The sequence below is a fragment of the Ranitomeya variabilis genome, chromosome 2 (genome assembly GCF_051348905.1).
Source record: "Ranitomeya variabilis isolate aRanVar5 chromosome 2, aRanVar5.hap1, whole genome shotgun sequence".
In the NCBI taxonomy this organism is placed as follows: domain Eukaryota; kingdom Metazoa; phylum Chordata; class Amphibia; order Anura; family Dendrobatidae; genus Ranitomeya; species Ranitomeya variabilis.
The window spans coordinates 436,760,760-436,779,287 of NC_135233.1; the positions used below are offsets into that span (position 1 = coordinate 436,760,760).

The 18,528-nt window shown below is 42.4% G+C and overlaps 1 protein-coding gene across 8 annotated transcripts in view; it reads right to left on the reverse strand.

Moving 5' to 3' along the window:
- LRRC4C (leucine rich repeat containing 4C) overlaps positions 1-18,528 on the reverse strand; it is a 1,072,649-nt gene that overhangs the window by 210,480 nt on the left and 843,641 nt on the right. For all 8 annotated transcript variants that reach the window (XM_077287050.1, XM_077287057.1, XM_077287059.1 and 5 more), the window contains one exon: positions 2,029-2,091. The gene's annotated coding sequence lies outside the window, so the exon portion shown is untranslated. The remainder of the gene's footprint in view (positions 1-2,028; positions 2,092-18,528) is intronic.

Consider the following 18,528-nt stretch of genomic DNA (forward strand, 5'->3'; position numbering starts at 1 on the left):
CTCTTTAAGTCCCCCTTGTTCACATCTGGCAGCTGTCAATTCGCCTCCAACACTTTTCCTTTCACTTGTTCCCCATTATGTGGATAGGGGCAAAATTGTTTGGTGAATTGGAATGCGCGGGGTTAAAATTTCGCCGCACAACATAGCCTATGACGCTCTCGGGGTCCAGATGTGTGACTGTGCAAAATTTTGTGGCTGTAGCTGCGACGGTGCAGATGCCAATCCCGGACACACACACACACACCCCTTTATATGTTAGATTGAAACCATTTACACATATACATATATTCATCTTATCCTTACAGCCTTTTCTTCTCTAGGGTTACTATATTAAGTTTTGCAAGATTTTGGTAACTGGGATCTTCACTATCTTGCTATTAATTTGGTTGTCTTTCTTTACACTCTCTCTGGCTCCCTGATATATTTTTTTAATTAGCTCTCTACCTCCTCCTTCTCCTCATGTTAACACCCCCTTCTCCTCCTCTCATCAAAGTTTTTCTCCTCTTAATATATTGCAGTCATCATATTATATTGCACTGTGTACTTACAATTGCTCATTTTGCCTTTCTACCCAGCTAATTCTTCTCTTTTCCATTAGGTCTAAGACATCACATTATTAAAAACAGACGAGCTGAACCTTTCTAAACTCTATGTAGAAACAGGAGGTCAATTTTCCCTGCATGAGTCATGAGTCACTGCAAATGTCCCTGGCAGGTGGAAGGGTGGAGCAGCTGGATCAGGAGGTGAAGATGTGAATGATTTCGGCAGGGACAATACACTTCTTGTTTCTACATAGAGCCTCCAAAAAAGAAGAATTACCTGGGTAGAAAGGCAAAATGAGCAATTGTAAGTACACAGTTTTGGATTATATAATGATTGCAATATATAAAGAGAATAAAAACTTTGATGGGAAGAGTGCTACTTTAATGGACTAGTGCCCAAAACTGTTTAAGAAATGCCACACCAGTGCTTTAAAAAGGGATAAACAAATACTTTATTCTCTATAAACTTCCTTTCCTAATACAACACAATAACTTGCTGGCTTTTGCTGCAGCAGACTGGCATTAAGCGCTATAATTAAGTTTATTATCATTAGTTGTGCAGCGCCCCAGAGTCCTGGTTGCTGCAGTAATATTATTCTTCCACCAGGGGGAGTGATATTACGTCTGAAGGTAATAAAAGAGCTCATCTTTCCAGGTATCACAGCATCACAACACACTTCACAGGGACAGAGAGGAAGAAGTAACATCTAGAATATCTACAAATATTGCGAGGACTATCCCGTGGTGCTCAGCAGGGAAGTACTACAACACACAGGCGCTAGTAAGAAGGCTACTGATTTCCATCTGGAAAAGAGAACTCTGGATTTGCCTTCAGACCGGCCGGACTCTGCCTGCCCTGTAATCGGTACTCTAAGCTGTGGAAGTTGAAGTCTCCAGTAAAAGGTAAAGAGACTGTAACTTTGTGTCCTCGTTATTCACTGCACCTTACGTCATCCACCATCACCAACTACACATCTGGGAAGCCCTGGGGACATACTTCACCTGTGGGAAGGTATACCATCTAGCTGCCTCTCCATCACCCCAGCGGACCCCTAGCAGCGCCGGTCACCCTGACCGAATACCACAGGTGGCGTCACGAACACTAGACAAACTACACCTTTAATTGGACACCCCTCCAAAGGGCCACGGACCGGGTCAGGCCACCGTGACATCCCCCAAACCGAAGGACCCAGTACCGAGTACCCTATTGCCCTTACGCGTGGGGGGCGCTCCAGTTGCTATCAGTGCAATTTCTAGGGGCAAGTACGGTAAAAGTGTTTGATTGGACGTCTTTGATGTCTCTTTCCAAGGACCCCCATAACAGTCATCAGGTTTGCTTCTATGATCTGTGCGCTTATCGGGTCTTTAGAATTATTTGCTTTTTCATATTCACACTATGACATGTATCCTGGTAATACATCATTGACTACACATTGCAATTCCTACGGACAACACTTAGTCACACTGTATCATTAGCATTCCTTACCTAGTGGGATTAAGTGGCACTGACTGTATGTAGGTACGTCCTGAATCGTTTATGCATCAGCTCCTGAAAAAAATAAATAAATAAGAGAGATAAATCAGAATGCAACATGGAACGGAGTGATTAAAACCAAGATATTTTCAGATAACTCAACCCCCAAACATATTGACTGGGAGGGATATGATAGAAAGCTGAATCATCTGTGTGGAAAAAGAGCGTCTTTACCAGGCGGAATGACTCCCCTTTTCCTTTATATTAGTTTGTTTTCTTTCATGCTTTGGGCTTTTATGTCAGTCCAAACCAAGAGTGTAAACTACCGTAAGCGCACAGCCTTGTCGGGGGTTGTAGCCCCTATAAAAACTGCACTTCCAGTCTCCTAATTGCTAATTTCGTTCTGCACAAATTAAAGTTTAATCACATTGGCTAATTAGGGTGTTCGGCGCACCCCGGTTGTAGCCAAGATGCTCAGTGCTCCTTCTATCTAGGAGTTTTTACCAAGGGGTCCTGAACTCACCAGATGTAGGATCCCACTTGAGTGAAACCATATTTTCATGCACTTCCATTACAATTATTTTAGGCTGGGAAGGCCCTAACGTCCGGACATATTTATTATTTTTGTCACCTGTATGGTCACTTTTTCAGGTCATAAAGACCATCCAGAATGTGGTTCCTTTGTGGGTTCTCTCATGAGTGGTCTAGAAGGAATATTTGAGGCCATCGTGTTTCACAACCCCTTGACTCTGTTCCTAAAATGTGATCTCAGTTCCATTGGGGAGGCCGCCGAGGTGGATGGTTGGAGCAAGCAAGGCAAGCTCTCACCAAGTTCAGCAAGGAAAGGCAACTAATCACTTTTGCTGTGATCTTTCGGTCCAAAGGGACTGGGAAAGACTTTTTGGGAACATGAGGTGTGATAAACCACATCCTTGCAAGCGTTTTTCTTGCATGGCAAGCCCCTCACATTTGTATGCTCTTTGGATGGAAAGGACAATCTTGGGCTCTTAAAGAAACAAAAAAAAAAAATTAAAAAAAGGAAACAGACTCTTTATGGCTTTGAATATCATGTTCTCAGCTCTCCAGTGAGAGACAATGCAAAATGATGATGAAGTATGGAAAAAAAATATGAAGCCTTGGGAGCTTTTGGTTGGGGAATTTCTTGTTTTCTATCTGGAATTCCCCAACCAGAAGAGCCCAAAGCTAAGTATCTTTTCTGTACTTCATGTTAAGTTTTTGCATGAATGACAAGATGTTCGAGTTCATCGGGTTCAGTCAAACTGTAGTCCAAATTTGGGTTTGGGTACCAGATCTTGACCAGAACCTGAACCAAATAAAAGCCAACTGAGACCCAAATTTTGGTTCTGTAAAATGGTCATAGTAAGGGCTATGGGGAAGCAAAAGGCTCTCTCTCTCCAGCATCCGAACTCTGAACAGTAAAACAGTCTTCTGGGAGAATCTGTGTTCAGAGTTCAGTAGTGGACAGTGGACACTGGTTGTCCAGTATAAAGCCTGAACTTTACAGTTTTGGTTCGCTCATCTCTAATTTCGAACCCTCCTGCAGCTGATTCCACAGTCACTTGATCATATACAGAGATGAGCGAACCTTTGGGGTGCGTACTGGACACTTCCGAAATGAATTCCGAACATGTACTTCTCCTGGAAGTCTATTTTACAGTTTGGGAGTCAAGAGAGAGATTTTTTCCAGCTCTATAGTTTGGGTCCCCGTTGATTTCAATGAGGTTTGGGTTCAGGTTCAAAATTCAGCTACAGTTCTGATACCTGAACCAAACTTTGGTCTAAAGTTTGGTTGGGCACCAGAACCTGAACTTCCAGGGAACTTCCCTAGTCCTATAGCATGCACTGACCTCCCTAGGGTTGAGCCTGCTCTCTGCTCCTGAGGTGAGCTTCTCTGCTCTGGGTTGGCACCAACTGGGGCTATGAACATATCTTGAAGTCATTGCACTAAGCGGCACCATGTTTCTCATTTGTTCTCTTCCTAGCCCCCTTTTCATAAAAAAATGAAAGGAAAAGCGCTTTGCTGAGTTCTTCCAGATACATTCTTTCTCCATTCATTTCCATGGAATGTGCAACAGGGTTCAATTCTAGAGATAGGCGGGGATCCCATCGCTTCTACCATGAGAACAGGACTCCATTGAAGTTCTCTTGGACTACTGAAAATTGCAGAGCAAGTGAAGTTGGTAATATTCAGAGCTCACTTAACAAGATGGAGCATTGCACACGCGCACCTATCTGTCCGCCTCTACAAGGCTTGTATGGCATAGCTTGTCAATGTGTCGGTCAAAAGATGGCAACACCAATAAATACTTCACCTGCCGTGAAGGAGACCCATCGGGCTTATTGCCCCGAGTTCTCAAGTAAAGGGGGAATGATACAGAACAGAGTACACAGCTTTGGTTCAATCAAAGGAGACACCAGGAGAAAAATAGTGCACAGGGTGAAGATCAAACCCTAAACATGAGGAGAACAGGGGGAAAATGTCATTATAGAGAAACATCTGGATGTCTAGAAAGGAAACGATCTGGACTAAGGTGTAATACAGCTACAGATGGAACAGATCCATTCTCTGCGTCATTGTATGTAACATATGGGATTATGTCCGAGCACCATGTAACAGCACATGATTTATCATTCTTATGTCCTACAGGACAAGTGTTAGCTGCTGCAGATCCTCTTTAAAGAAAATATAGAGGGATTCCTATGCACCTTTTCTTGATATGAATTTGAAGGTCATATTATGAGGTTCTGCAGCAGCTGAGGTGTGTATTATGAGGTTCTGCAGCAGCTAAGGTGTATTATGATGTTCTGCAGCAGCTGAGGAGTATTATGAGGATCTGCAGCAGCTGAGGTGTATTGTGATGTTCTGCAGCAGCTGAGGTGTATTATCAGGTTATGTAGCAGCTGAGGTGTATTATGAGGTTCTGCAGTAGCTGAGTTGTGCTATGAGGTTCTACAGCAGCTGAGGTGTATTATGATGTTCAGCAGCAGCTGAAGTGTATTATGATGCTCTGCAGAAGCTGAGATGTATTATGAGGTTCTGCAGCAGCTGAGGTGTATTTTGATGTTCTGCAGCAGCTGAAGTGTATTATGATATTCTGCAGAAGCTGAGATGTATTATGAGGTTCTGCAGCAGCTGAGGTGTATAAGAGGGTTCTGTAGCAGCTGGGGTGTATTATGAGGTTCTGCAGCAGCTGATGTATATATTATGAGGTTCTGCAGGAGCTGAGGTATATTATAAGGTTCTGCAGCAGCAGAGGTTTGTATTATGATATTCTGCAGCAGCTGACCTGTGTATTATGACGTTCTGCAGCAGTTGAGCTGTATATTATGACAGTCTGCAGAGGCTGATGTACTGTATATATTATGAGGTTTTGCAGCAGCTGAAGTATATTAGGTTCTGCAGCAGCTGAGGTGTACTATGAGTTCTGCAGCAGCTGAGGTGTATTATGATGTTATGCAGCAGCTGATATATATATTATGAGGTTCTGCAGCAGCTGAGGTGTATTATGATGTTCTGCAGCAGCTGAGATGTATTATGATGTTCTGCAGCAGCTGAGTTGTATTATGTTGTTCTGCAGCAGCTGATGTGTATTATGATGTTCTGCACCAGATGATACATATTTTATGAGGTTCTGCAGCAGCAGGGGCACCAGACCTTGGAGGCGGAGAATCCTGAAAGGAAGCACTACATGTCAATCAGTGGTTGACCCAGAATAAGGAATTTCCTGCTTCTTGGGAATCAGCGCCCATGTGGTGCTCTCATCTCAATGTCTCAGGTTCTGACATCCACATACTGTATAGACAATAGTATTTCTACAAGAATCGATGTTGTTTCAGTGCAAACCTAAACCTTCATATCTGCATTTACCATTCCACTGAATACAAGTTATTGTCCTGTGTTATCAGCCATTTCATATTAGTACTGAAGATGACTAATAATATTCAGTAAGAAGTATAGGAGAAAGTCCAGAACTTCCTCGCCCCCCTCAAACTTCATGCCTTTACATTCTTCCAAAAGTTGCAACATTTTTAGAAACGTTTGCACTTTAGCGATTAGAAACACTTTATAAATTGGCCCCAGACCAGCAGCACATTCGCGGACGGTGGGCTCCGCTGATTAATATGTAGCGCGATGGCAGCGGAGTATTTTATTGTAGCTTTCAGCACAAACATATGCTTCTATTTTTACCCAGCGCCTAAGCAGGTACATGCATTTTTCATGTGTTGAACAAGACTCTCTTTAACTTATTTTTCAGAGGCAGAAGCTGAATATTCGAAATATCGCCAAAATGCTTTTACACTTTCAATAAATAAACACTTATTTTGGAGAGGTTGACATTTTACACGACATTGTAACCCCTTCAGCCCCCATGCCGGTTTTCACCTTTCTGACCAGGCCAAATTTTTCAATTCTGACCAGTGTCAATTTTTGAGTGTCAATGTCCAACTGTGACATCATTCTAAAATCTGCACTCCTCAAGGTGCTTAAAATCACATTCAAGAAGTTTATTAACCCTTCAGGCGCTTCACAGGAATTTTTGGAATGTTGAAGGAAAAAATTAACATTTAAATTTTTTCAGAAAATTTTTACTTTCGAACAAACTTTTTTAGATTCACAAGAATATCATGAAAAAAAGGATCCCGAAATTTGTTGTGCAATTTCTCCTGTGCATGCTGATACCCCATATGTGGGGGGAAAACTACTGCTTGGGCGCATGGCAGGGCTTTTTAAGGGATGGAGCAACATTTGACTTTTTGAGTGAAAAATTTGCTGGAATGATTAGTAGATGCCATGTGTTAGGTGTCGAGTTCCCGCCGCTGCACAGGGCGAATCTCGAACCATGTCCACTGCGGTCTCCCATTCTCCAGCCGCAGTGGAACCTGCTCAGCAGAGATGTCGACCCCAGCATCTGGCTCAAGCTGATACTGTGTGCTTGGGTACTGCTAGTTTTCAAGGCTCTGCCTTTGTAGCCAGCACTGTTCCGCACGAGCAGGCGTTTCAGGGACTAAGTCCTGCTTTTCCCACACTGAGCATGTCCATGGGGCGACCTCCCATTGGAGGTCAGGGGTCACATGCTCAGGTCCTGTTGCGGCTCCTATTGGACCATCAGGAAGGTCCTGGAGCACTACTGCTAAAAAAAGGTTTGCATGGCCGCTTGGCCATGCGCTAGTGTAAACCTTGACAATGTGTGTGTGTAGAAGAATGACTGTCGATGGATGAAAGCTCCTTAATCATTCCCATTCCTCATGTTGTTGACTGCTCACGAATGGTGGTAACTATCTAGCAGTGCTATCTGCACACTAAGCACACGTTGCAGTGCCCGTCTCTATGGCACCGTGCGCCATCAGTGCGCTCTCCTGACAACCGTCAGTATAGGGTGGGAATTCCCACTTGGTCTGTGCATCTGACTCGGGGCGCCCTCAGGCACAGGCTCAAAAGCCACCGAGGGTCAGAGCCAGTCCAATCACTAGATTAGTGGGGGTGATTCTTAGGGATCCCACTAGCGTCTTGCAGCTGCACCTTGTGACTGCTTACAGGGTGCAGCGTATTGTGCGACTCTGTGAAGCAACAGAGCTCGCTACCATTTCACACGGGGTGAAGTCTAACCCACGTGTGAGCTAAGTGTCCATCAGCCATTACATAGCAGCAGGTACCATCTCTGCACAGTGGACCCCGGGCTGCGAATGCACCTCATATCAATCTATTTATTATTTGGTGCATTCCGCTAGCCCTAACATTATGTTGCATTTGGAGAACCCCTGATGTGTCTAAACAGTGGAAACCTCCGCAATTGACACCATTTTGGAAACTAGACCCCTGAGGAAACTTATCTATATGTGTGGCGAGCACCTGGAACCCCCAGGGGCTTCACAGAAGTTTATATCATTTAGTTGTGAAAAAAAAAATCACATTTTTACCATAAAAATGTTTTTTAGCCCCACCTGATAGGTGACCAAGGGCATTATATAAACATAATCATACTACCCTGTGAATATAGACCATAAAATGAATGGATCAGTACAAAGAGTGAACACATTACCAGGGTAGTTGAATGGAGCACAGCTATGTGGACAGGCACCAATATCCTTCCTCACCCGAATGTACGTTTCACCTTCTGTTTCTTCAGGGGGCGTGACTAGTATGATTATGTTTATTGAATGCCCTTGGCCACCTATCAGGATATATTGGGACTATGATGTCAATTAACCATATCTACTCCAAGTTCCTTTATACAATTAACAGTTCATATATTCAAGATCATTTTCATAGGTACTCCTGGCTCTATTGCAGTAGATAGGCTGAGGGAGGTCACAAGACCTTGAAATATGTATATATTGTTTACTTAAGTCCCACATCTTCAGCTTTTACTTTATAATTGGCTTTATAGGACAGTGCACTTATCTCCCCTTTTTTGGGTACTCTGCATTTCATTAATTATAATTGTAGTTTTTAAGGGATTAAATAAAGACTGTTTGTTTTATTCCACTTCCTGGTTCTCTGCATCCAGCTATTAGGTATGTTATTCCAAATTCTATGCATTCTTAATGTGGTAAATGACTATATTAGCTTCAAACATCTGGTTTGTAATGCAATATCTTCATAGGTGTATAGAGGCCAATTTCCAACAACCATCACTCCAGTGTTCTTATGGTACTTTGTGCTTGCTAACTGTGTAAGAAGGATAATGGATGGTTAGAATACCCTTGAGAACCCTTGTGCAAGTATGTTAGCACAGCTGAAAACAGTTTGGCTGATTAGAGAACCTATAAACCTGGCCTTCCTTTGAGTTAGTTGAGAATCTGGAGCATTACATTTGTTGGTTCAATTAAACTCTCAAAATGGCCAGAAAAAAAAGAACTTTCATGTGAAACTCGACAGTCTATTCTTGTTCATAGAAATGAAGGCTATTCCATGCGAGAAATTGCCAAGAAACTGAAGACTTCCTACAACGGTGTGTACTACTCCCTTCAGAGGAGAGCACAAACAGGCTCTAACCAGAGTGGAAAGAGAAGTGGGAAGGCCCCGCTGCAAAACTGAGCAACAAGACAAGTACATTAGAGTCTATAGATTGAGAAATCGACGCCTCACAGGTCCTCAACTGGCAGCTTCATTAAATAGTACATGCAAAACACCAGTGTCAACGTCTACAGTAAAGAGGCGACTGTGGGATGCTGGCCTTCAGGGCAGAGTGAAAAAGAAAAAGCCATATCTGAGAATGGCTAATAAAAGGAAAAGACTAATATAGCCAAAAGAACACAGACATTGGACAGAGGATGATTGGAAAAAAGTGTTATGGACAGACGAATCCAAGTTTGAGGTGTTTGGATCACACAGAAGAACATTTGTGAGACGCAGGACAACTGAGAAGATGCTGGAAGAGTTCCTGAGGCCATCTGTAAAGCATGGTGGAGGCAATGTGATGGTCTGGGGTTGCTTTGGTGCTGGTAAAGTGGGACATTTGTACAAGGTAAAAGGGATTTTGAATGAGGAACGCTATCACTCCATTTTGCAACGCCATGCCATACCCTGTGGACAGCGCTTGATTGGAGCCAATTTCATCCTACAACAGGACAACAACCCAAAGCACACCTCCTAATTATGTAAGAACTATTTAGGGAAGAAGCAGGCAGCTGGTATTCTATCTGTAATGGAGTGGCCAGCGTAGTCACCAGATCTCAGCCCCACTGAGCTGTTGTGGGAGCAGCTTGACCGTATGGTGCGCAAAAAGTGCCCATCAAGCCAAACTAACTTGTGGAGGGGCTCCTGGAAGCATGGGGGGAAATTTCTCCAGATTACCTCCACAAATTAATTGCTAGAATGCCAAAGGTCTGCAATGCTGGAATTGCTGCTAAGGTAACATTTTGTGACGAAAGCAAAGTTTGAAGGAGAAAATTATTATTTCAAATAAAAATCTTTTTTTCGAACCTTGTCAATGTCTGGAATAGATTTTCAATTCATTTGCCAACTCATTTGATTAATAAAGTATGAGATTCGAAAACACAAAATTGTCTGGGCGACCCTAAACTTTAAGATAGATAGTGTATTCAGGTAAGGTTGACATATATCCATCAAGTAGATACAAGCTGCATCAGAGAGGAGACTCAGGTTCATAGTTGCTCATATTGGACAGCACACCAAGTGGCCAGTACTGGTATTACACTTTAAATTTAATATTTTCAGTAACGTTGCACCAAGATTCTTTATGAAGCATGGACGGCATGAAGAGTTTTGATAAGAACCCTTCATCTTCACATACAGTAACACAGCTGAAAATCAGCCTAAAGGACAATAGGGCGACACTGATCTACACATGTATGTGATCCTGTTCCCGGGTGATGATTCATTAATTCACTCCAAGTACTTAAATAGCCTCAAAATAAGCTGTGGATCTGGAGTACAGCAACTCAAATCAATAGACAGTATTCCAGCTCTGGCAAGCAATGGATTAAGAGGCATAACTAACAAGCAGTAATAGCTCTCTCTATATTTCTGATATCTCGTGTCACTGCGTCCCCTGATACTACTTCAAAGGAGTAAGAAGCACAGTGTTGAATCCTCTTTAACTCCTGGTCTTATCACTTTAGAATCCCAGAAGAGGTCAGTATGTTGCTATTCTGTATTCTGCCGGGTCCCTTTATTGTCTTGGAGAGAATGGAATTAATTGCTTCATTTAGCTCTCCACTTAATTCAACATATTACTCCGCACTTCACTACCCATCCAAATGAGGAGAGCGGAGTTAAGGAAATACATTGTAGCGATTTTCTAGAAGCGTGCAATTATAGATTCGGCATGTTTTTTATATGGCATTTTTTTCTGCTCACTTTGTTCTAGAGGTTGGAATAATTCAGTGGGCTCCATGTTACAGGTATCAGATGAAAAGAAGACGCCCAGAAATGTACAAAAGAGGCTTGAAAAAAGTGACTGGTCTCCACAAGGTTAAAAAGGGTCCTCACTGTGGTCAATCATCGCTGACAAAACAGCCGGAGAGCAGGTGACTAGTTAAAGGCAGGATTCTGAGCCCAACACCCTGGATTGACAGGTCTCAGCCTATTTATATGTATAGGGAGAATCCTTTAAGTCTACGGGAGCGAAGCAGGAAGAAGCCACTGGGGACCGGCTGCAGCTGTGCAGAGTAAAACAAGTAAAAACTAGAAAAGGTTTCAGCTCCCCACTTATGTGTTAGAGATAAGTGTCCTAGGAGACTTCCAGGGCAGAGAGTCTGTGGTCCCCAGGGTAGAAAGTCTGCGGTCTCCAGGCTAGACAATGTGTGATCTCCAGGGCAGACAGTCTATGGTCTCCAGGTCAAACAGTGTGTGGTCTCCAGGGCAGACAGTGTGTGGTCTCCAGGGCAGGCAGCCTGTGATCTCTAGGGTAGACAGTCTGCAGTGTCCCGGGTAAATAGTCTGCAGTCTCAATGGTAGACATTCTGAGGTCTCCAGGGTAGACAGTCTGTGCTCTCTAGGGTATCCAGTCTGTGCTCTCCAGGGTAGACAGTCTGTGGTCTCCAGGGCATCCAGTCTGCGCTCTCCAGGGTAGACAGTCTGTGGTCTCCAGGGTAGACAGTCTGTGGACTCCAGGGCAGACATTGTGTGCTCTCCAGGGTAGACAGACTGTGGACTCCAGGGCAAACATTCTGTGCTCTCCAGGTTAGACATTCTGCGCTCTCCAGGGCAGACAGTCTGTGCTCTCCAGGGCATCCAGTCTGCACTCTCCAGAGCAGACAGTCTGTGCTCTCCAGGGCATCCAGTCTGTGATCTCCAGTGCAGACAGTCTGTGGTCTCCAGGACAGACAGTCTGTGCTCTCCAGGGCATCCAGTCTGTGCTCTCCAGGGCATCCAGTCTGACCTCCCAAAGGTAGACAGTCTGCGCTCTCCATGGCAGACAGTCTGTGATCTTAAGAGCATCCAGTCTGTGCTCTCCAGGTTAGACAGTCTGCGCTCTCCAGGGCAGACAGTCTGTAGTGTTCAGGGCATCCAGTCCATGCTCTCTAGGACATCCAGTCCACACTCTCTAGGGCATCTAGTCCACGCTCTCTAGGGCCTCCAGTTCGTGCTCTCCAGGGCAGACATTCTGTGCTCTCCAGGGCAGACAGCCTGTGCTTTCCAGGGCAGACAGTCTGTGATCTCCAGAGCATCCAGTCTGTGCTCTCCAGAGCATCCAGTCTGTGCTCTCCAGGGTAGACAGTCCGTGCTCTCCAAGGCAGACAGTCTGCGCTCTCCATGGTAGACAGTCTGTGATCTCCAGAGCATCCAGTCTGTGCTCTCCAGAACATCCAGTCTGTGCTCTCCAGGGTAGACAGTCCGTGCTCTCCAAGGCAGACAGTCTGAAGTCTCCAGGGCATCCAGTCCATGCTCTCTAGGGCATCAAGTCCACGCTCTCTAGGGCATCCAGTCCGCGCTCGCCATGGCAGACAGTCTGCGCTCTCCAGGGCAGACAGTCTGCGCTCTTCAGGGCAGATAGTCTGTGGTCTCCAGGGTAGACAGTCTGCAATCTCCAGGGAAGACAGTCTGTGGTCTCCAGGGAAGACAGTCTGTGGTATCCAGGGAAGACAGTCTGTGGTCTCCAGGGTAGACAGTCTGCAGTATACAGGGTAGACAGTTTGTGATCTCCATTTAGACGGTCTGTGATCTCCAGGGCAGACGGTCTGCGATCTCCAAGGTAGACAGTTTGCGGTCTGGAGTATGCACTGGTTTGGCTTTCATGTCAAATAGCTATCAATACTATTTAATAGTCCAAAAGTGGTTGTTCTTCTGCACCAAATGAACATAGTTAAAACTTTGCCTTTAATCATATAGTATAAAAAAATTGTCATAATAAGTGTTGAGCGATACCTTCCGATATGCAGAGGTATCGGTATCGGATTGGATTGGCCGATATCCAAAAAATATCGGATATCGCCGATACCGATACCCGATACCAATGCATATCAATGGGACACAAAATATCGGAATGGTTCCCAGGGTCTGAAGGAGAGGAAACTCTCCTTCAGGCCCTGGGATCCTTATTCATGTATAAAATAAAGAATAAAAATAAAAAAATATTGATATACTCACCCCTCAGACGGCCCCGGCTCTCACCGGTCCAAGCGTCTGCCTCCGTTCCTAAGAATGCAGGGAGTGAAAGACCTTCGATGACGTCGCGGCTTGTGATTGGTCGCGTGACCGCTCATGTGACCGCTCGCCAGGGTCCGCCGGAGGGGTGAGTATATCAATATTTTTTATTTTTATTATTTATTTTTTACATGAATATGGATCCCAGGGCCTGAAGGAGAGTCTCCTTTCCTTAAGACCCTGGGAACCATACGCATCGCACACTTCCGATTCCGATTTCCGATATCGCAAAAATATCGGAACTCGGTATCGGAATTCCGATACAGCAAATATCGGCCGATACCCGATATTTGCAGTATCGGAATGCTCAACACTAGTCATAATGTCCACACATTAAAAACCTATAATGCTTATGTGTTTTTTGCATTAATATGGACAGCACAAGTCGGGACTTACAAACCTGGACCAGTTACACCAGTTTTGTCACCAGGTGTGGTCACCAGGAGGAATGGACCTAAATTCCGACCAACTATTGTGAGAATCTTGTGGAAGGAGATCCCAAACATTTCACCTAAGTCATTCAGTATAAGGGCAATGGTACAAAATACTAATGAAATGGATGGAAACTTTTGACTTTGCAGTAAGTAATAAAATGCCATAAAACATTCTCTCTCTCATTATTCTGGCATTTGGAAAATATTAATAATTATGGTAATCCTAATCGGCCCAAAACGGGAAAGGTTTATTCTGATTTCATGTCAGATATTGAGAAAAACCTGCAGATGTGTCTTTTTATATAGTGGATGGAAACTTCTGGCTTCAACTGTAGATAGATAGATAGATAGATAGATAGATAGATAGATAGATAGATAGATAATTGATAGATGATATATAGATAGATAATCGATAGATGATAGATAATAGATAGATAGATAGATAATAGATAGATAGATAATAGATAGATAGATAGATAGATAATAGATAGATAATAGATAGATAATAGATAGATGAATTATTTAAATTTCCTCTTTTATTTTGTCTAAGATGATTTCTAGTTACTGCTAAAATCCGCTAGTATTTTTTCCTTCCTAGAACTGATAAAAGATTTGTATTATCCACCAGACAAAGATTCGGAACATAGGGAAACATTGCCGAGGTTTGCTTACAATTCTGAAGCCATTTATTCATCCATTGATCTTTATTGTAACGCAAACTATCTCCATCATTCTTGAATTTTATGATATTGTGCATGCTGGAAAGTTTTTCAACAATGTCTAAAAGTTTTGCTGCTATCTTTTTCCCTTCACAGATATTTCACCTCGCTCCACATTTCTTTTTAATCAAAGCTCGTCAGCGTGAGTCAGCCTTAATTGCCACTGTGCCTTTATGTTATGAAGTGTCTTGTCCACACATGAGCCACACGCTGTGACATTCATCTTTCTCTGCCTAATACATCTCTGAAAATGTTTCTCTTTATATGTGGTTTTGAGACTATAGCTAATTTAATTTAGTCCCCTTCCCCCCCGCCCTTGGTTAAAGACCCACATGTTATGTGTGGAGAAATTAAATTATATTCCAGGTTGAAAAATGTGTAAATGATATAAAAAAAGTTTATTAGCAACCAAATAATGAAAATTAATATGGAATCATACAATTATGTGTTATGTAGTAAGTAGTGGCGTTAAAGGGATTATCCAGTGTCATCTTTGTTATCCATCAGATGTGAGCATTGATGATACTGATGACAGATACGTGTGACGTTTTAACTCTAAAAATATCAATTACTTAAAATATAATAAATAAAATAAAATAAATGATGTAGACTGCCTTAAAACTGATCTACACACACTAATGTGTATTTTATTAACTTTCCTGACATGAGTGGTGTGAGATGATCAGCTTTGGGAAAATACGTTTTTTTTTAATACTCTGTCGGGAGATGTTTATGCAATATATGTCTCTATGTGGCCACCCGGTGGCTATGATGTGAGCTGCAGTCTTTGGAGGGTTTTCTCAGTATGTTGTGATGATTTACTGAATTTTGATACTGAAAAGTCCTTTTGAAGTCCGGAATTTGGGTAAAGCATAGACACGTCTCTAAGAAATAGGAACAGATACGCTCCTTTTTTTTTATTATTATTACTTCTCTTATGTTTTTGCCTCCCATTGAGATGAATGGTGTTTGGTAGGGTTGAGCGAAATGGGTCGGCCATTTTCAGAAGTCGCCGACTTTTGGCGACCCTGTGTGGGGTCGGCCATGAGGTCGGCGATCTTCTGAATCTGGTATCGGAATTCCGATACCGAGTTCCGATATGTTTGCGATATCGGGAATCGGTATCGGAATCCATATTTAAGTGTAAAATAAAGAATCAAAATAAAAAATATTGATATACTCACCCTCAGACGCGCCCTGGTACTAACCGGCAGGCTTCCTTCCTAAGAATGAGCGCGTGAATGACCTGCGGTGATGTCGCGGCTTGTGATTGGTCGCGAGCGGTCACATGGACAAGCCACGACGTCATCTAAGGTCCTTCACGCGCTCATTCTTAGTAAGGAAGGCTGCCGGAAAGAAGCAGGGCGCGTCCGAGGGTGAGTATATTCCTATTAGGCATATACTCACCCTCAGACGCACCCTGCTTCTTTCCGGCAGCCTTCCTTCCTAAGAATGAGCGCGTGAAGGACCTTAGATGACGTCGCGGCTTGTCCATATGACCGCTCGCGACCAATCACAAGCCGCGACGTCACCGCAGGTCATTCACGCGCTCATTCTTAGGGAGGAAGCCTGCCGGTTAGTACCAGGGCCCGTCCGAGGGTGAGTATATCAATATTTTTTATTTTGATTCTTTATTTAACACTTAAATATGGATCCCAGGGCCTGAAGGAGAGTTTCCTCTCCTTCAGACCCAGGGAACCATAGTATCCCATTGCACTGCATTGGGTTTCGTGTTTTGGCCGACCCCGACTTTTTTATAGGATCGGCCAATTTCACTCGACCCGACTTTTGAGAAAGTCGGGTTTCGTGAAACCCAACCCGATCCTATAAAAATAAAAGTCGCTCAACCCTAGTGTTTGGTTATATTCGGCGAATGAATCGGTGAATATTGCAAATTCTGCGATCGTAATCCGAACCAAACATTGAAATATTCACTCATCTCTAGTTATGAATGCCATGTACACAATTATTATTATTATCATTCCTAAATACAATGGCAAAGTGTGTTCTAAAGCTAAATTGCACAGAAAAATTCAGAAAAAAAAGAAAAAACAATAAAGAAAACACTATTAAATAACCAAGTCTTCAGATAATTCATCATAAACACCAGTATGGAAATAAAATGCATTAAGCAGCATGCAGTATATTCTGCTAATTAGCATAAAATTAGAATAGAATGACATGGTGACGAGCAAAAGTCTAACTATGTTTTGAACGTTTGACTTTCGGGCTCCGTATCTCACCATCCACTTCTGCTTTGATCGTGAGACTACCATCATTTTATAGACAATCTTCTTGGCTATCTCATACCATCATCATTATATTTAGCATATGATTAATTATGCAGATTCTCGTTATGTCACTGCATTGTTACTGTTTCGCTCCTGGTGGTGGAAGAATCTTTTTGAATCGAGGAGCAGGCATGAAGATTTCCCAAGAAAAGAGAACGAGCATCGTGCAGCTTATCGATAGCGGTCTCTCGGCCAAGAAAATTGCCAAACGGCATCATATGAGCACCATGACAGCTGGAAAAAACGACATGAAGTCCGTCTATCCATTCAGACGCCCAGGCAATATATTGGAGTCAAAAATTCATAAAAACATTTTTTTTTAAAAGCATGACTGTATATGTCAAAGTCCAATTTATAAAAATCAAAAATGATTAATAACCTGTATAATGAATAAATAAATAGAAAAAAATAATAGAAAACGTTTTACAGTTTTCGGTGATTGGGCTTAGGAAAAAAATGTAATAAAAAAAACAATCAAAGCATTGTGTCTACTATGAATGGGTATCGATAAAAACGTCAGCTCAAACTTTAACAACAAAAATGTTACCGAAAAATGCAAGACAAATCACATTTTTTTAAAAACTATAATTACATTTCTTAACTTTTTTCTCTTTGCTTAAAAAAATAATAATTACAAAGATGGTATTGTCGCATTCCTACTGACCTGGAAAGTCTTTTTACCAAGTCATTTTTACTGTACAATGTTAGCCATTAAATAAAAAATAAAAAAATAAAAGAAATAATTTTTTTTACTATTTCCTTTCACTTGGAATGTTTATTATAAGTTGTGTACTTTAAAACTACAACTCGTAACAGAAAATAACAAGCTATCAAATGGCTATGCTGACTGAAGACTTAAAAAAAAAAAAAATCTCCGGGGACACAGGGGTCAGAGCCAAACTGATCGCACGTTGTAACGATTCTGCTTTTATTTCCATGGAGCGAAAATATCAGAAACAACCCATAGACCGGCGCGGGGCTGTTTTCGGAAGAATGCAAACTTGTTTTTCAAAAAATGTGTCTTCCTTATCTTTCCTCTTTCCTTGACATATTCTTAAATGACCAAAGTAAAAAAACAAACAAACAAATAAATAACATGATTTAGTGACCTCTGTCGGGAGAAGTTTACGTTGTATGTGTCTATATATGGTCACCCAGTGGTGGTAATGGGAACTGCATCCTGTCGTGAGTTTTGCTAGCATGTTCTGACAGTTTAGAGAGTTTGTTACCCCAAAAAGCAAGTATAAGGAATAGGACCCTCTGTGATCCCGAGGCCAGGATTCTAAGACCCTCGGCAGTCCGTCTTGAGAGACATAGACTCAACCTTTGCTCCATCTACGGTAAATTGCAATAACCAGAAATCGAAAAATTACTGTACTCAACAGCCATATAGGCAATGAATGGCGTCAAAGGGAAGGTGCACCCCAGCATTTAGCAAGTTATCCCCCATGCAATGAATAAGAGATAACATTCTTTATTTTTGGCTAATATTTGCATAATGAAAAATTGAAGAACTCTTTAACAAAATTTACAGAATGGTAACAGCGGACACATCTCTACTTCCGTACAAACACTTTATTTGGACAGCAAGGGGTTAAAGTGTAAATGTTTTTCAATTTGCATCCATTAGTTAAAAAAAAATCAATCTTATTTCCCCCAAATATATATTTCTATCAGCTTTGTAGAGCAGTAAGAAAAAGAAAAAAAAAACAGGCAAAAATGTCTGTATGACGAATGTTCCCCCGGCAGTGCCCTCTGCACTTCCGTTCCCCGGTCAATGAACAGTTTGATGTTACATTGTAAACAACACACTAATACTGTAAATGATTCCTTTCAACGTTACTCACGACAAGTAGCTCACAGCTCCCAAGAAAAATGTCCAAAACTTTCAGGTCAGACACAATACTGCATGAAAGTCAAAGTCTAAACATGAC